Below are 16,311 nucleotides of genomic sequence, written 5' to 3'. Positions count from 1 at the left end.
TTTCTTTTCAGCATTCATATTCCATTGTCTGGATGTGCTACACTTCATCCATTCACCTACTGCTGACACCTTGGTTGCTTCCAGATTTTATCAGTTATAAACAAAGCTGCTGAAAGTGATCCATAGGCAGGCTTTTGTGTAGACCTTACATTTGTAACTATTTTGGGCTAATATCAAGGAACCTGATTTCTGAATCATGTACAAAAACAGTAAGTTTTTGTTAGATACTATGAAACTGTCTTCCAAAATGTCTACATTATTTATTTTCTCATCAACAGTGGATGAGAGTCCCTGTTACTACATAACTTTGTCAACATTTTGTATTGTCAGTGTCCCAGATTTTGTCCATTCTGATAGGTATGTAGTGGTATCTCATCATCACTTAATTAGCAATATTTTGTAAAGTATCTTTTCACATGTTTATCTGCTATCATTATACCTTCATTGGTGAGGTGTCAATTAGGGTCTTTGTTCTATTTGAATTGGATTGTTTGTTTTCTTAAAATGAATCTTAGAAGTTATTTGCATGTTTTGAGTAATAGCCATTGATCAGATGTGTATTTTCTCGTTTTCTTGATAATACTTTTCATACAGCAGATTTATATGTGTGTGTGTGTGTGTGAGAGAGAGAGAGAGAGAGAGAGAGAGAGAGAGAGAGAGAGAGAGAGAGAGACTTCCTTTGTTGCCAAGGCTGGTTTCAACCTCCTGGTTCAAATGATCTTCCTGCTTCAGTCTCCCAAGTAGCCTGGACTACAGGTGTGCATTACTGTGCCAGCTGGAACTGTTTTTAACTGCAAAGTCCACTTTTTCATTGCCAGCATATAAGAAACACTTGGTTTTTTATGTTAATCTTGTATTCTATAACTTTGCTATAATCACTGTTAATTTTATTCACCATCCAGACACAGATGTATATTACCTTAGGAAGAGAACTTTAACATGCTTCTGGTCCTAAAAATTATGTTCTCGTTACCTTATTCCTTCTTCCCCAGTTCAGCACCCCAGGAGTCTAATAGCTTTTCAATGCTGTTCCATGCATCTACAGTCTCTCAGTGTTTGTGGAATGATCAAATTTCCCTTCGGCTTGCTCCCCTGCTTCTCAAGGAGAAGACTCCTGATGAAACCTGCAGGGTGGCCACAGATCACAGAGGGAGTCTGAGACCTGCTGCTTCAACTCAAACTTCTAAAGTTTTCCTGTACTCTTGGTATCATGGAGACCTAGTAACACAAGACAGAATGAGACTCTGGTGTAAGAGGCTGTATTAGTCAGGGTTCTCCAAAGAAACAGAACTGGTAGAATGAATATATATGTATAGAGATTTACCAGCTTAGCTCACAGGATAGAGACCAAGTAGTCCAAAGATGGCTGCACCACACTGGAGAGGCTGAGACTCCGTAGTCGCTCAGTCAATGAGGCTGGATACCTCAGTAGTCCCAATCTGGCACTGAAGGTCTTGACGAATTCCAAAAGATCAGCTAGCCTTCAGTCTACAGCAGCAACATGAACTCACCAGTGAGAGAGAAGGGAGAAGCCTGAAGTTCTCCTCTGCCTTGGCCTTTTATACGGCTGCCATCAGATGGTAACATCCACATTTAGGGTGTGTCTTCCAGCTTCAGATGATCCAATCAAGAAGATCTCTTTCATTTCAGTTAATCCCAGGTCCAGTTAAGTTGATACCCAGGATTAGCCATCACAGAGGCTATGGTATTCTTTGGGGCCTACTTAATTTCTAGGGGGATTTTGCTAATAGAAATATTCTTTAAGCCGGGTGTCATGGCATGTACCTGTAGACCTAGCTATTCCAGATCCTAAGGCAGAGGATCCCTTGAGCCTAATAACTCAAGGTTAGCCTGGGCAACATAGGGAAACTTTGTCTCAAATGACCACAAATCCAAAACAACAAAACAAAGCAAAAGAAATACTCTGGTTGTTCTTGCAGAAGACCCAGGTTCGAATCCCAGCATCCACATGAGAGCTAACAACTGTTTGTAATTCCAGTTCCAGGGGATCCGATGGCCTCTTCTGTCCTCCTTGGGCTTTGCACGACACGGGTGCACTTACCTACATGCAAGCAATACACTCATACATATAAAATAAAAATAATAAAATATTTTTTTAAATGCCCTGTTTTCTCCAAGACAGGACATAATCTCAAAAGTTCCTAAATGCTTCTTTCTTTTTTTTCCTCTGTGGGTTTGTGACATTGTTTCACTTGAGTCTTGGCCATTCTCCTCCAAAGTGAACATTTGCAGAAATGATAAGATGTTGGCTCTTGTATTTTTCTTTGTTTTCTCTTTTAGAATATGTGTACCTGAAACTTTGTTCTGGGAAAATCCTGCTTTGTAGGAAGCAGTCAAAACACTCCCTTCTAAAGCTATGATTGGCAAGAAGCTGTGCTCCTAGTTGCTCTTGTGTCTGTGACCTATGCAGAATTAAAATGGAGAAAAATAGAAGGGGCTGGAGAGATGGCTCAGTGGTTAAGAGCACAGGCTGTTCTTCTAGAGAACTCAGGTTTGGTTCCTAGCACCTCCAGTTCCAGGGGATCTGACACCCTTCTCTGGCCTCTGTGGGCTTTGCACAATGTGGGTTCACTTCCCTGTATGCAGGTAAAACACTCATGCACATAAAATAATAAGTAAATAATAAAAATTTTTTCTTGGTCTTTTTTTGAGACAGAGTCTCCCTGTAGCCCCAGCTGGCCTGGAACTCACTATGTAGACCAGGCTGGCCTTGAACTCCCAGAGATACACCTGCCTCTGCCTCCTGAGTGCTGGGATTGAAGGCGTATGCCACCACAGCTGGCACAATAAAATTTTTTTAATGGAGAAAAAGCAAAAACAAAGTGCAGTGTGTGGTGGTACATGATAATCCCAGCACTTGGGAGGCAGAGGCAGGAAGATCAGGAGTTCAAGGCCACTCTCAGCTACAGAGTTCAAGACCAGCCTGGGCCACATGAGACCCCAGCACAAACAAACAAACATAAAAGAAAATGGATGAAAAAACTCAGAAAATGGTGCTGCAAAAAAACCCAGACCCACACCTTTCCTCAGCTCTGCATCTGACCTTTGGGATCTCAAACAAACAGCTCTTCCTGTTCAACTTCTACTTATGAGTGAACACTCATGTCTGTCACAGAAGGTCCTCTAAAATGGGTTTTTGAAAATCCCAAGTGAAAAGACCTCATCAATCTGCTGATATGCCTAGACTATTTGTACCTCAAACTGGAAACAATGCTGACGAAGAGGTGCAAACGTAGACCTGAGCACTCCAGATTCATGCCCCATTTCCCTGCTGGCCTGTTCCACAAGATAGCTTCTGCCTGGAAGTGGGCGACTACAGCCAGCTGTGGTTCACCCTGTTCCGCTAGGATCTAGACACACACGCAGCCCTCCTCGCTCTTGGCCCCTGGGCCTGGCAGTGCAGTGTGGATGGCAGAGCAGTGGCTTCCTGCCTTAGTTTGCAGTGTTTTCTTCAATGAATCATGTAACTCATGTCTTTTGTTTCACACACTAGTAGTGACTTGTTAATAGGATCGAACTCTAATTCACTTACTTGTGAAAACTGAGGATAATAATCTCACTTTATCTTTTCCCAAGAAAGGAGAGAAGTTAAAGGCAGCCGGACAGGTAAACAAGAAAGAAGGAAGGGTTGGAGGAAGAGTGGGAGGGAGGGAGGAAGGAGGGAGGCCTCGAGCTTGTTCTTGCTTGTTCCCCCTTGCCTTCATTGCTTTATCTCTAAAGCCATAGGGCCGGCTCCTTGTGAGAAACATCCCTTCAGGATAAAGAGCAACAGAGACAAGGAGGCTGTGAGTGAGGAGTTAAGAGCAGGAGCCTTACTTGCAGGAGGCTCCCTGGTGATGACCCCAGACTCCTGGGGGAAATGGGAACCTCTGAGTTTCAACCACACCTATTTTCTCCCACATTTTCACCTTATTTATTTTCTGTCTTACTGCCTTCTTGTCCCCCCAAATTCCTCACTGATATCCCTAGGTTTTAATTTATTCAGTTATTTTTGTCTTTGTACACGTGTCATGTGTGTGATAGGTATGTGTATGCGTGTGTTTCTTCTTGTGTGAGCGTGGGCACTGGCGTGGAGTCACAGGGTAACCTTAGGTGTCAGTTTTCTCCTTCCATCCTGTTGGAGGCAGGGTCTCTTGTTTCCCACTGGCTAGCTTCTGGAGACTCTCCTGTCTCTGCTCCCTATTTTGCTATAAGAACACTGGGATTACAAATGCATACCATTGTGCCTGGCTTTACAAGACTTTTGGGGATTCAAACTCAGGTCCTCAGACTTGAATAGTAAGCATTTTTACCCACTGTAGATCCAAGGTCTCATCCAGGCTTCCATATTACATTCAGTTGTCATGTCTCTTTAGGCATCTTTAGTTTGTGATAGCGTCTCGTGTTTTTCCTACTCTTTGATAATCTTGGTAGTTTTAGAGAAGAAAAGTATTTTGTAGACTGTTCCTTAACTGTACTCTATAAAGTTTTCCTCACCATGGGACTGGGGTGCAGTTCTATTTTCCCCACATTGTAGCATGGGTATGTAACATTAACGTGACTCATCACAGTTGAGGATAGTCTTTGTTTCTTGTTTGTGATAGCATCTGTTAATTTCTCTTCTGGGAACTTACTTGCCTTCCCCCTTTCCATGCTGTACTCTTAAAAATAAGTCACTATATGTGGACCACACTTATCTGGCAGAGTGGTGCCCTCTACTTCTTTGAGGGTGGAGTATTTGCCTGTATCGTTGGGAATTCTAATCAGGAGATTTGTCTATTCTCCTTTTTAAAATTTTTTATTTTTATTTTTTACAGTGGTTTTGATTCATTTTTATTTTACGTGTTATGAGTGCTTTGCCCACATGGAAGTAAGTGCACCCATGTTGTGCAATGCCTGCAGAGGCCAGAAGAGGGTATTGGAGTCCCAGAAACTGAAGTTGAGGATTGTTGTTAGCTACTGTGTGGGTGCTGGGAACGGAACCCGGGGTCCTCTCAAAGAGCAGCCAGGGTTCTTAAACTGCTGAGCCATCTCTCCAGCCTGTGATCTGAAGTCACCCATTTCTTGGTGTCTTAGGATGTGGGCTAGAAACATACTATTGCTACCTGAGTGTCCCAACTCTCCTTTCATGCCCTTTGTTAACAGAATTAATCAATAATTAAAAAAAAATTGAGACAAGTTCTCACTATGTAACCCGGACTGACTTGGAACTCACTCTGGAGACCAGACTAGACTTGAACTCAGAAATCTGCCTGCCTCTGCCTCCTAAGCATTGAGATTAAAGGTGTGTGCCCACCACACCTGGCTAATCAATAATTATTCAACATAAGGCTCTAAGCCCCTTTTTCTTTATTCCTGAAACTAATTTACATGGCAATAAAACTAAAAATTAAAAAGAAAAAAACTGTTCAAGTCTAGGTTCGTTCATTTTAGGCACCATCATACATGAAGAGGTTAGATTAACCAAATGACCTAAAAGTCACAGCCAGTATCAAGGCTCTGTGACATTTCAGTCCAATGGCTTGATATAGCATGGCAGTGCACTTACTTTCAAAGTGACTTCAGATAAGAGATGAGACTACTTGTGGAGATGGGGAGATAGTGTATGACTGGAACAGAGTGTTTATATTATTGAGTGTTGAGAGATGTGGTTGGAAAGAAGTTGGGACTTTGTGTAGATACACCCAGCCTTGAATCCTAGGCTGCATGCTATAGGCTGTGGTGGCTAGTTTAAGAAACCAGACTTACTTGTCCAGTGCTCTGTAAAACATGCTGGAGAAAGATTACTAAAAGTGAAGTTGACCATGTGTGGGCAGAGAAACAGTGATGACTTGTCACGTTGACTCCATCACGGATCAATCAGGGTTGGGGTGCCTCTGTTTCTTCATCAGTACACACTGCTCATTTGCTTTATTCCCTTATAGACACAGATGTTCAAGTACATTACAGGAGTATTTTAAATATATTGTATAAAATTACGTCTGAAGTGGACTGTGCAGACTCATTTTCCTTTATATATTCTGTTACTATTAGATTTCAAGCAATGCTAGGAAGCCCCAGAGAAAGTAGAAAAATGGTATCCATAACCTAATTGTCTTGCTGGATGATTGTGTGTGTATGTGTAATCTCATTGTCTGTGGCTGGAAGATTATAGGAGAGTGAGAAAAAATTTAAAGCCCCAGGCAGGAAATATTAATAGATCTTAGTCTTTAAACTGGCATAATAAATATTGCCTGTCTTACATTTTCCTTCTGAGTTTGCTATTTATTAATTTGCTCCTTATGCATGAGCTTGGACACCTCTGCCTGTTCTTTATCCCGTTGTGGATTCATCCTTCTGTTTCTGAGCTAAGGTAAGATGGTTAGTAGGGTAATCACCCTCTGGAAGGGTAATAATTTACACAGAAACATTTTACCTTGCCCCACACTTTGAAGATGGAACTCTAACTCTTTGAAATTATGACCCAATCTCTTTATCCTGGTGTTAGCTCTGTAGCTCTCTATCCAAGCCTGGATCAGAATGTTTATATTGATCATCTGCAAATGAGGATTGTGCACATAATGAGTACTCATTATTTTCCCTAAGATCAGGTCTTAGGTTTTTGGTTCATTCTATAAGTCTTACTTGTCAAGGTGGAGAGACCATTGAAGGAGAAAAACATGGTTACCAGGCTAGGTACATTTAGCAGGTATTCTAGAAGCATTTCACAGTGGGGCATAAACAACAAACGGGCTGGAGAAATGGCATAGTGGTTAAGAGTACTTGCTGCTCTTGCTTAGGACTCTGGTTCAGTTCTTAGCACTCACAACCACCTGTAACTCTAGTTCCAGGGGATCTGATACCCTTTCCTGTCCTCCTTGGGTGCTGCACACATGTGGTGCACTTACATACAAGCCAGCAAAACATACATATTAAAAAATTTTTTAAAGAAAAAAAAAAAAAAAAAAAAACCCAAACATCTCACTCTGCCTGTATTGTAGCTCCTGTAAAAAAACTAACAGAAAAGAGGGAAATAATGTCTTTGAGGTAAGCCCAGTGCCACAGCAGGGGGCTGATAGAGCCAGAGGAGAGCCCTGAGGAGAAAAGAAAAGGCTGTTAGAGAGTGATGCAATGGACTACTCTGACCAGAGAGTGCTTGTTGCTAGAAAATGGCACAAAATTTTGACAAGTGTTTGGGGATAGTAAAGACAAAAGACTTTGGGGGTTCCAAATGGTGAAGGGAAAAGGAGGAAGTCAAGTCCCTCAAGCCCAGCGATAAACTGTATCAGGTCAGGAAGGAAGTAAGACTCCCCTAGGTAAACTATACTTTACCTGCTTGCTGACATAAATGCATATTTTATTTAAGTTTTACTTAATAATTATGGCTACTCACTTTTTTTGCACACGGAGAAAAGGTGCCGTTTGACCTTCCACAGGTCAGTTATGGGAGGACTGGACAGTCTGATTCTTACGTTTGCTTCTAGTGACTAGACTTCCCTTAGCTGATGATGTCCCTCATCATTTTCATTATTGTTTCTCCTCACTGAACAAACCTCTGGGATGATGGCATTTTAAGTGGGTGTGTGATCCGACAGGAAAGAACTATGCATCTTCATCACTTCCCACCTTCCTGAGCATCAGAGCCTAAAGCTTTTGCCAAATGTGAGTGGAAAGGAAGGGGCCATGCAGACATTCTCCGGCTGGCCTTGGACAATGCTGACAGCACACATCAGACACTCAGCACTTTTCCAAGTAGCAGCTAATGCCCAGCTACTCAACTTTAACCCTGGGAAAGGAGGTCATCTTGGGGAACAGAAGCACGTCAAAGGTGGTCTCTGAGAGAGGGGGTCATCTGCTGAGACTGTCTTTAGCTCAGTGTCAGCACCCTCTTTGGGGACGCAAATGTGAGTGCTTTTCTGTCAAGAAATAAACTATATGTAGATTCATCATTGCAAGCCGAGGGAAGAAAAAGGTTTTGTCTAGGAGCACTGGTAGAAATCACAATCGTTGGCATTTCTGACCAAGCGTTACGCATTGTGCTTAATGTCTTTAGATAGTGTCCAACTTAATCCTTAAAATAATCAGAACTACACCTCATTTCTCTCTTAAGATGAGCTTCTTTAGTAGACATTGTGATTAAAGTACCACTTATTTAAAATTACATCCTGTCTCTAATCTACTTTATGATTATTGTATACTATTATAAAATATTCTGTCTGACCTCTGCTTCATTAGACTCCAATATGCCTTGTTTTTCTGCACATCTTCTATTTTGCTGTCACTTATCACCATGGATAATGAAGACAGAAAATGTCTGTTCCAGACTCTGCCCTTGCATGTTTAGGGCTACACATATGTTCCTTTCCATAACCTCACCATGAGGCCAGACATCCTAGCCTGGGTGGTAGACTGTTAACCACATCCACATCCTAACTCCTGGAACCTGTGACTGTTAACTACAGTGGGAAAAGGGATTTTGCAGATGTGATTAAATAAGGCTACGTTATACCGTAATCATCAGTGTGAGCCCAGTGTAACAAAGCCCTTAAGAAGGACTCAGGAGGTTGAGAGAAAGGTGGGAAAGAGCATGTGACAATGACAGAGTTAGACCAGAGCACTTTGAAGATGGAAGGAGCCCTAAGCTAAGGAACACAGGCAGCTGTGAGACACTGAAATCAAAGCAAGGAAAGAGACGCTTAGATTTTCCAGAGGGAACCAGTCTTATGATACTTCGACTTTTGTCCAGTGAAGGTACCTGAAGACATGACTGCCAGACTGTAAGAAGGGAAATGTATGTCTTTTTCTTAGTTTGGGTTGCTATAGCCAGAACATTATAGACTGAGTATGTGTTTATTTTCACAGTTTTGGAGCACAAGAAGTTCAAGATCAAGATGCTCATAGATACAGAATGTGGTGGGAGCCACTTCCTTTGAAGATGCCCTTTTCCCGTTGTTTCCCTACATGGTAGATAGCAAAGAAAGCAACACGCTCTCTGTGTGTCTTCTCATAAAGACACTAATACCACATGCACGGCTTCACATTTTGACCTGACTACCTCTGAAGGGCCCCATTTCCAAATACCATCACACTGGGATTAAGATTTCAGCATGCGAATTTGGGGGCATTCAGGTAATAGCAATTGTTTTAAGTCATTGTTTGTGGTAATTTGTGACAGCTATGTTTCGAGCAGAGTACATCAATAGCTAGTATAAAATGTAAGTCTTAATGGACAATCATGCAGCATAATCAAATTGGTGTGTATACAACGCAAAACATGAGATATCACAATTGTGAGTTCTCAAGATTATATGTTATTGGGAAACATCTGGATAGTGGTTGTTGTGCCCCCACCTCTGCTGGCCCTGCTCTACCCTCCTAGGTGCACATGCAGGAACAAAACAGCTTTTCTCTAGGTGATTAGCCTCTCTACTCTTAGAACATGAAGTATTTTAAATATAAAAAAATATTTATTTACTTGATTTTATGTATATGTGAGAAAGTATGTATATGTACCAGGTGCATGCCTAGTGACTATGGGGCGCAGAAGAAGATATTGACTTCCTTGGAATTGGTGTTACAGGCAGTTGTGAGCTGCCATGTAGATACTGGGAACTGAACTGGGGGTCTGTGCAAGAGCAGGAAGTGCTCTTAACCATGCCTCTATCTCTCCATCTCCTGTTTTGCATTTTTTTAAAGGGAGGTCAACCTAGATCTGTTTTTTAACTCTGAACTTTGTCTTATCTTGTGGTGTAGTTATTCACTCAACACAGAGTACGGTTACCAAAGGTAAAATGAAAGGAAGATTTATTTGTTTTGTCCTTTGCTATCTTAGGATAGTAAACATTATTAATTTGCTTATCTTTTGGAGTATTTCTGTGAGCCAGACCTTGTGTATTTGATGTTTGATACTATTTGCATCAGGAGTTACAAAGAGGTTCTAGTAAATTATAGGGCTAATCAGAAAGAATCCCAGGCATTTTAGTATATGGAGAATGATAATCTTGGGGCTGGAGAATTGGTTGGTTCAACAGTTAAGAGCACTGGCTGTTCTTGCAGAGGACCAGGGTTTGATTCCTAGCATCCACACGGTGGCTAACAACCATCTGTAACTCCAGTTCCAGGGGAGTCTGACGCCCTCTTCTGACTTCTGCAGGCATTGCATGACATGGGTACCCTTTTCATACATGCAGATAATACATACACATAAAAAATAAAAATAATAAATAAATAAATAAATAAGAGAATTATAGTGTCAATTAGAAACAGCATCTCAAAAACTACACTAAAATGATAGTGGAAAAAAGAGCAATTTTAATGGGGTATCGACTTTTTAAGGAGCAGTTTAGTACTACTGTCAACTTTGACAGACAGTTAAGAGGTAGGGTCTTCTGTTAAAATATTTTATGGTTGGCAGCAGCTCTATTTCAACAACTGATTTACAAATAATGCAATGCATTATAATTCAGCTAAGGCTGAAACTAAATTTAATATAATTTATTTGAACTCTAGTGATTCAGATTTTATACTAGATTATGCTGAGCACTTAAAATATCACTCAACTGCTAAGGTGCTAAAAAGAGGGCCTTTTATCTCTTTTTCGCTTTTCTTTTTCAGTAATGGGGATTAAACTCAGGGTCTTTTACATGCTAGGCTAGTGCTCTGCCACTGACCATATCTTTTTGAGACAGGGTCTCCCTGTAGCCCTAGTTGGTTTGGAACTGGCTCTATAGACCAGGATGGCCTTGATCTTACAGAGATCTGCCTGCCTCTGCCTCCTGAGTGCTGGGATTAAAGGCGTGCACCACCACACCCAACCTTCTTATTACATTTTTATTTATTAATTTTGCGTGGGTGTGTGGGGCCAGGAGTTGCCCATGCCACAGCACTCCTGGAAGAGTGGTTCTTTCCACCATGTGGGTCTCTGGGATCAAACTCAGGTAGACAAGTGTCAGGTGGTCAGGCTTGGTGGTGGCACTTTTATACCTACTGAGCCACCATCTGGCTGGTGAGAGAGCCTTTGTTTACACTTTTGTCCATCAGCACCATTGATAGTGAAATTACTGTCTGATTGTCCTTGAGGAACAAAAAATGCTGAAAAATACTTATGACCACTGTTAAAAATTTAAATCAATGTCATTAGCTTTGCTCACAGAAGAGTATTAGGCAGACTTTCCTGAGTCTGTGTTTGACTTCTCTCTACCCCACCATCCTGTATCGGATTAAAGCAGTAAAGTTGAGCTAAGGAATAGGCCCTAAGTTCTCAATAGCATCTTGATTTGAAACTGCAGTTTGCAAGTACATACATTCACAACTCTCTTAAGAATGTTCTGTGGCTGCAAGCACACAATCTCAATGCCAAGTACAGACCAATTTCCCCACTCTATTCCCGGAAGCTCTCTCTTCCCCTGACTGGCATTTCCAAGAACAATGTTATAGCTCAGGGCAATCAGAAAGACTAACGGAAATGATAAAAGTATTTCTACTAATTGCAATAAACAGTTCAGGAAAGCATTAAAAAAAAGCAAATGACACATGTTCCTGAGGAAAGCAAGCTGCTAAATGAGTTTCTTTTCGACAATTATTCCTCCTAAAGGCACAATTTACAACCATTCAGTCACCGAGGATTTAGTTGGTGAGTGTTGGAGTCTGAAAATCTGTAGGCATGAAATTGCAGTCTTTTCAGAAAATGTAAAACAGGAAACAGTGGAGTGTGCAGTGTGTATTAGATACAGGAAGTATTAGAGAGCAAACTAAGCAAAGCTCTCTGCCACCTTTGATTACCTCCTGAATAGAAGTAAATATTTCAGGATATACAATTCTAAACAAAAGAAAAGAATAGCAAAGAAAATCAGCCGAAACGATTTGTTCTTTATTTAGGAGAGCTGGAACTGAACCCCGAAATCTATGCTCAGGAGGCATGTGTTCTCACACAGCACATCTCTAGCTCCCCATTTAAAAATGTCATCTTTATACTTTTCTTTTTTGATGGTATTAATTATTCGCTTGACCTAGACATAAAAAATGATAGTAATATCTTTTTTGATTTTTTGTTTTTTTTGAGACAGGGTTTCATTATGTAGCCCTGACTGGTCTGGAACTCACTATGTAGCCTAGACTGGCCTTAAACTCACAGAGATCCACCTGCCTCTACCTCCTGAGTGCTGGGATTAAAGGTGTGAGCTACCATGCCCGGCGATAGTAACATCTTTAAACTTGAACATTTTAGGGCAGAAAGATGGTCAGTTACCTTGCAAATCTTTCCAGTTCTGAAGTCTGTGTGTACAGACAGTGTTAGCCACATCTAGAATCATTAGTGGGGGCATAAGCCATCTGTTAACTCTAACACCAGACTTAGTAAGAAATCTGGAGTTCAGTGAGGTGACCTGTGGTCCCAGCTATTTGGGAAGCTAAGCTAAGAGAACTGTTCAAGCTTAGTAGTTCAGAGCTAGACTGGACAACACAGCAGACCACGTCTCAGGAAAAGAAATATTAAATAAATAAGTCGTGTTTTAAAAATTCATTTGTTATTTTTATTTTATGTGTATGAGTGTATTGCCTGCATGTATGTAAGTGTACCTGTGCTGTGCAATGCTCAGCATTGGTGGTCAGTTTCCCTGGAACTGGAATTATGGACGGTTGTTAGCTGCCACGTGGGTGCTGAGAACTAAACCCAGATCCTCTGCTAAAGCAGCCAGTGGTCTTAACTGCTGAGCCCCTAAATTGGATTTTTAAAGAGGTGTTTATATAATATTTTCCATCTTTTATCATACACATAGAGTTTCAAAAAGGATTAGTAAGTAATTTAGAAAATCAACCAATTAGGGACTGGACAGATGGTTCAGTGGTCAGGGACTGGCATGATGGCTCAGTTTAAAGCACATATTGCTCTTGCAGAAGACCTAAGTTTGGTTCCTAGTACCCATGCTGGGTGGCTCACAACCACCTGTGACTTCAGCTCTAGGGGATCAGACACCTTCTAGCCTCCTTGAGTACCTGTACTCACATGTACATGCTTATACACAGGCACAAGCTTACACACAAAATTAAAAAATAAAATAAGTCTTTAAAATCAACCAGTTAAGGTGAATTTTGATTTTTTTGAGTTGACTAAATCAATTTTATTTTATGAAAATACAATAATATATAAAATAGCTTAATAAGCACATGTACCTTCAATATGCTTGAACTTCTGATTTCAAATGCTGAAATTTGAAGACTTTTTTTTTTTTTTTTTTTTTTTTTTTTTTTTTACTGAATTGATTTAGCATTGTCTTTTGAGATGTTTTCATTGTTAATTGAGCCATCTTTTAGAAAGACAGGCAGATTAAAAATTGTAATTTATGACTCTGTCTTTCAGCTCGTTGCTAATTTTAGGGATACACAGAAGTCTAATTTTATGTATTGTATTTCAACGGCGTTAAGATGATCAAAGTTACAACTGTTGTTCAAAGGTTTCTTTGGGGACTTGAGTGATTTAAAATAATGTACCTAAAATACCAGTTTTCCCACTTAGTTGGCCTTAGTTATGATCCTCAAGGTAGGTTCTACATCCATCTTTCAGAGAAAGAAAACAAGTTGATGCTTTTATGTCTTTTTAGCTTGACTAACACATATTTTAAGTAAGATGATGAGAAAAATATTGTTCATGTTCACCATTAAATTTTAAGAAAACTTAACATCATATTCTTCTCCCTGTTAAAACAAACCTCTGAGATTTTACCCTAAGGCTTTGACAGTTAACAATTAACAAGAGTTTGAAGAATGCTCTTAAGGGCCATTCCTTCTAGAGAACTTTGTAAGCTTTGCATGTAAATGCAAATAAAAAATTTGAAGGCTTTTGATCTTGGAGATTTGATGAAATCTCTCAACTCTCCAGAGCAAATTCAAGGATTACAAGCTACAACAAGTATACATATGAAAGCATGACAAATTAACAGTAAATATATGATACTGATCCCAAGCAGAATATGATAGATTTGTATTTTACTGTGAATTCCAGTCTGAGTCACTGAAAAAGGTAAATGTCACTGGGGTAGGTGGGAGTAGGAGGAAGATGGCAGAAGTCTATCTATTGACTTCATTCGTATTCTTACCATTTACATGCAAACGGAAGAACAGTTCACTCAAAGTCTTCATTTACTATAAGCTTTTTTTTAAAAGCTTGGTCTAAGCAGAGTGAAATTCAATTCTAGCAGAGCTGGGTCACCAGGGAGTTGATATCCCAAAGGTCTTTTTGTTTCCCTTGTGTCAAGATCTGAGTGAGCTGGTATTTAGCTGTGGGAGCAGAGGAAGTCTTGCTAAGCAAGACAATGACCAGGGCTTGTGGAATTACCATACCTCCACATAGTGATTGTCATTCTGGGAGGCAACCTATGCATTCCCTCTCCCACTGTGTGGCTGGGTAGCAAGTTGACCTGGTCATCCCAGGTTCAAGTGTCATTGATTGGCTGATGATGGACAAGGCAAGACATGAATCTGCTTGACATTTCAAAAACTCAACAAGCATCTTGGATTTATTATCAAAATCAGTCTACCCCTCCCTCCCTCGCTCCTTACTTGGCTTACAGTTCAGCAGCAACAGAAGCATGCTGGGACACATTGCTTTGTTTGGATCTGGTAGTGACTATAGGAAAAAGAAAGGTCTCCTGCAATCATATGTAGGCAGCTCACATTCCACAACTATTGGAGAAGCTGACTGAAATCAAAGTAAGTATTAAAATAATCAGAAATGAATGTGCTGTTTCTAAAGAGGAGGTCAGAACATGGACCTGGTCCTGCTTTTTTCATATTAAGGACTAAGCTGGTGCTTTCTTCCCTTGCATTTTTAAAATTTTTATTTATTATTTTTATTTTTTATGTGTATAAGTATACTGCCTGCATATAGGTAAGTGCACCTGTGTTGTGCAGTGCCCACAGAGGACAGAAGAGGCTGTCGGATCCCCTGGAACTGGAGTTATGGACAGTTGTTATCTGCCACGTGGGCTCTGGGATTTGAATCCGGGTCTTCTGCAAGAACTAGTGTTCTTAACCGCTGAGCCATCTCTCCAGCACCCCCACCCCGCGCATGTTTTAAATGCTGAGAAAAATGGCATTTAATGACAGAAATTTCCTCTTGGAATTTCCCCATAAAATTTATACAAATTTGGGTATGTGAAACTTGAGAAATTCAACAAAAGACTTGGTGACAAGAAGCATATTTCTGCTTATATGATCGACTTAATTTTTGTTGTCTTCTATAGGTCTTAATGTCCTAACTGAAGGCTTGCCCAGACTCAGTGGTGGGTATAAAAATGACTCAGAACTGGGTGTGGTGGTGATACCTGCAATGCCCAGGAGGTTGACATAGGAATATCTCAAGTGTGAGACCAGCCTGGGCTGTAGATAGAGCCAGTACCAGGTTAGCCTGGGCAATATAGGGAGACTCTGTCTTAATAACAACAGCAAAACAAAAACAGAGCAAACAAAAACACCTTAAAAATCCAGAAAATAAGATTTATAAGGAAATGATAAGTCAACTGAGAATAACATCTTGGAGGAGGCGAGAAGAGTAAACAGGGATCTTTGGCTTAGGCTGTAGGAATCACCAATGGAGGTGGAGAGACTTTGATCTGAACTTCTGAACTCGGTCTTCTGCCCTCTTGACTGATGGACACACTCATGAAGCAAAATAAGTATGTACTCACACACTTTAATTTTAATGTCCTCAATTTTCTAAAATGCACATAGTAGTGGCCAGTGGTAACATGTCTGTAATTCCAGCACTTGGGGAGTGGAGACAAGGAGGAGCAGGAGTTCCCGGATATTTTCAGCTATGTGGCAAGTTTGAGGCCAGCCTGGACTATCGCAGACCCAATCCAAGAAAGAAAAACAGAGAAACAAATAAATTAAATGTACACATAAAGTCTTGTGATATTGATTTACTTTGTAAATACTTCCTCAAAGAAAATTTATTATAAAAACATCATTCATTGTATTCTTTATTAAATAAATCCACATGACAGATTGGAAAAAGATTACAAAAGTTATCAAAAAATGTTTTAATATTTACATGAGGAACTGGAGAGATGGCTCAGTGGTTAAGAGCACTGGCTGCTTTTGCAGAGGGCCTGAGTTCAATTCCCAGCCCTACATTGCAGATAATAATCGTCCATAACTCCAGTTCCAGGGGAATTCTACACTCTTGTGACCTCTGTGGACATTGAACAACACGGATGCACTTACATACATGCAGGCAGTATATTCATACACATAAAATAAAATAAAAATAATAAATAAAAAATGTTAACGTGAAGTTTCTTAGTAATCTTTGATACTCATTCATCCATAAATCTT

The sequence above is a fragment of the Nannospalax galili genome, unplaced genomic scaffold (assembly GCF_000622305.1).
Source record: "Nannospalax galili isolate Female #2095 unplaced genomic scaffold, S.galili_v1.0 scaffold158, whole genome shotgun sequence".
NCBI lineage: Eukaryota > Metazoa > Chordata > Mammalia > Rodentia > Spalacidae > Nannospalax > Nannospalax galili.
This window is presented reverse-complemented; position numbering follows the sequence as displayed.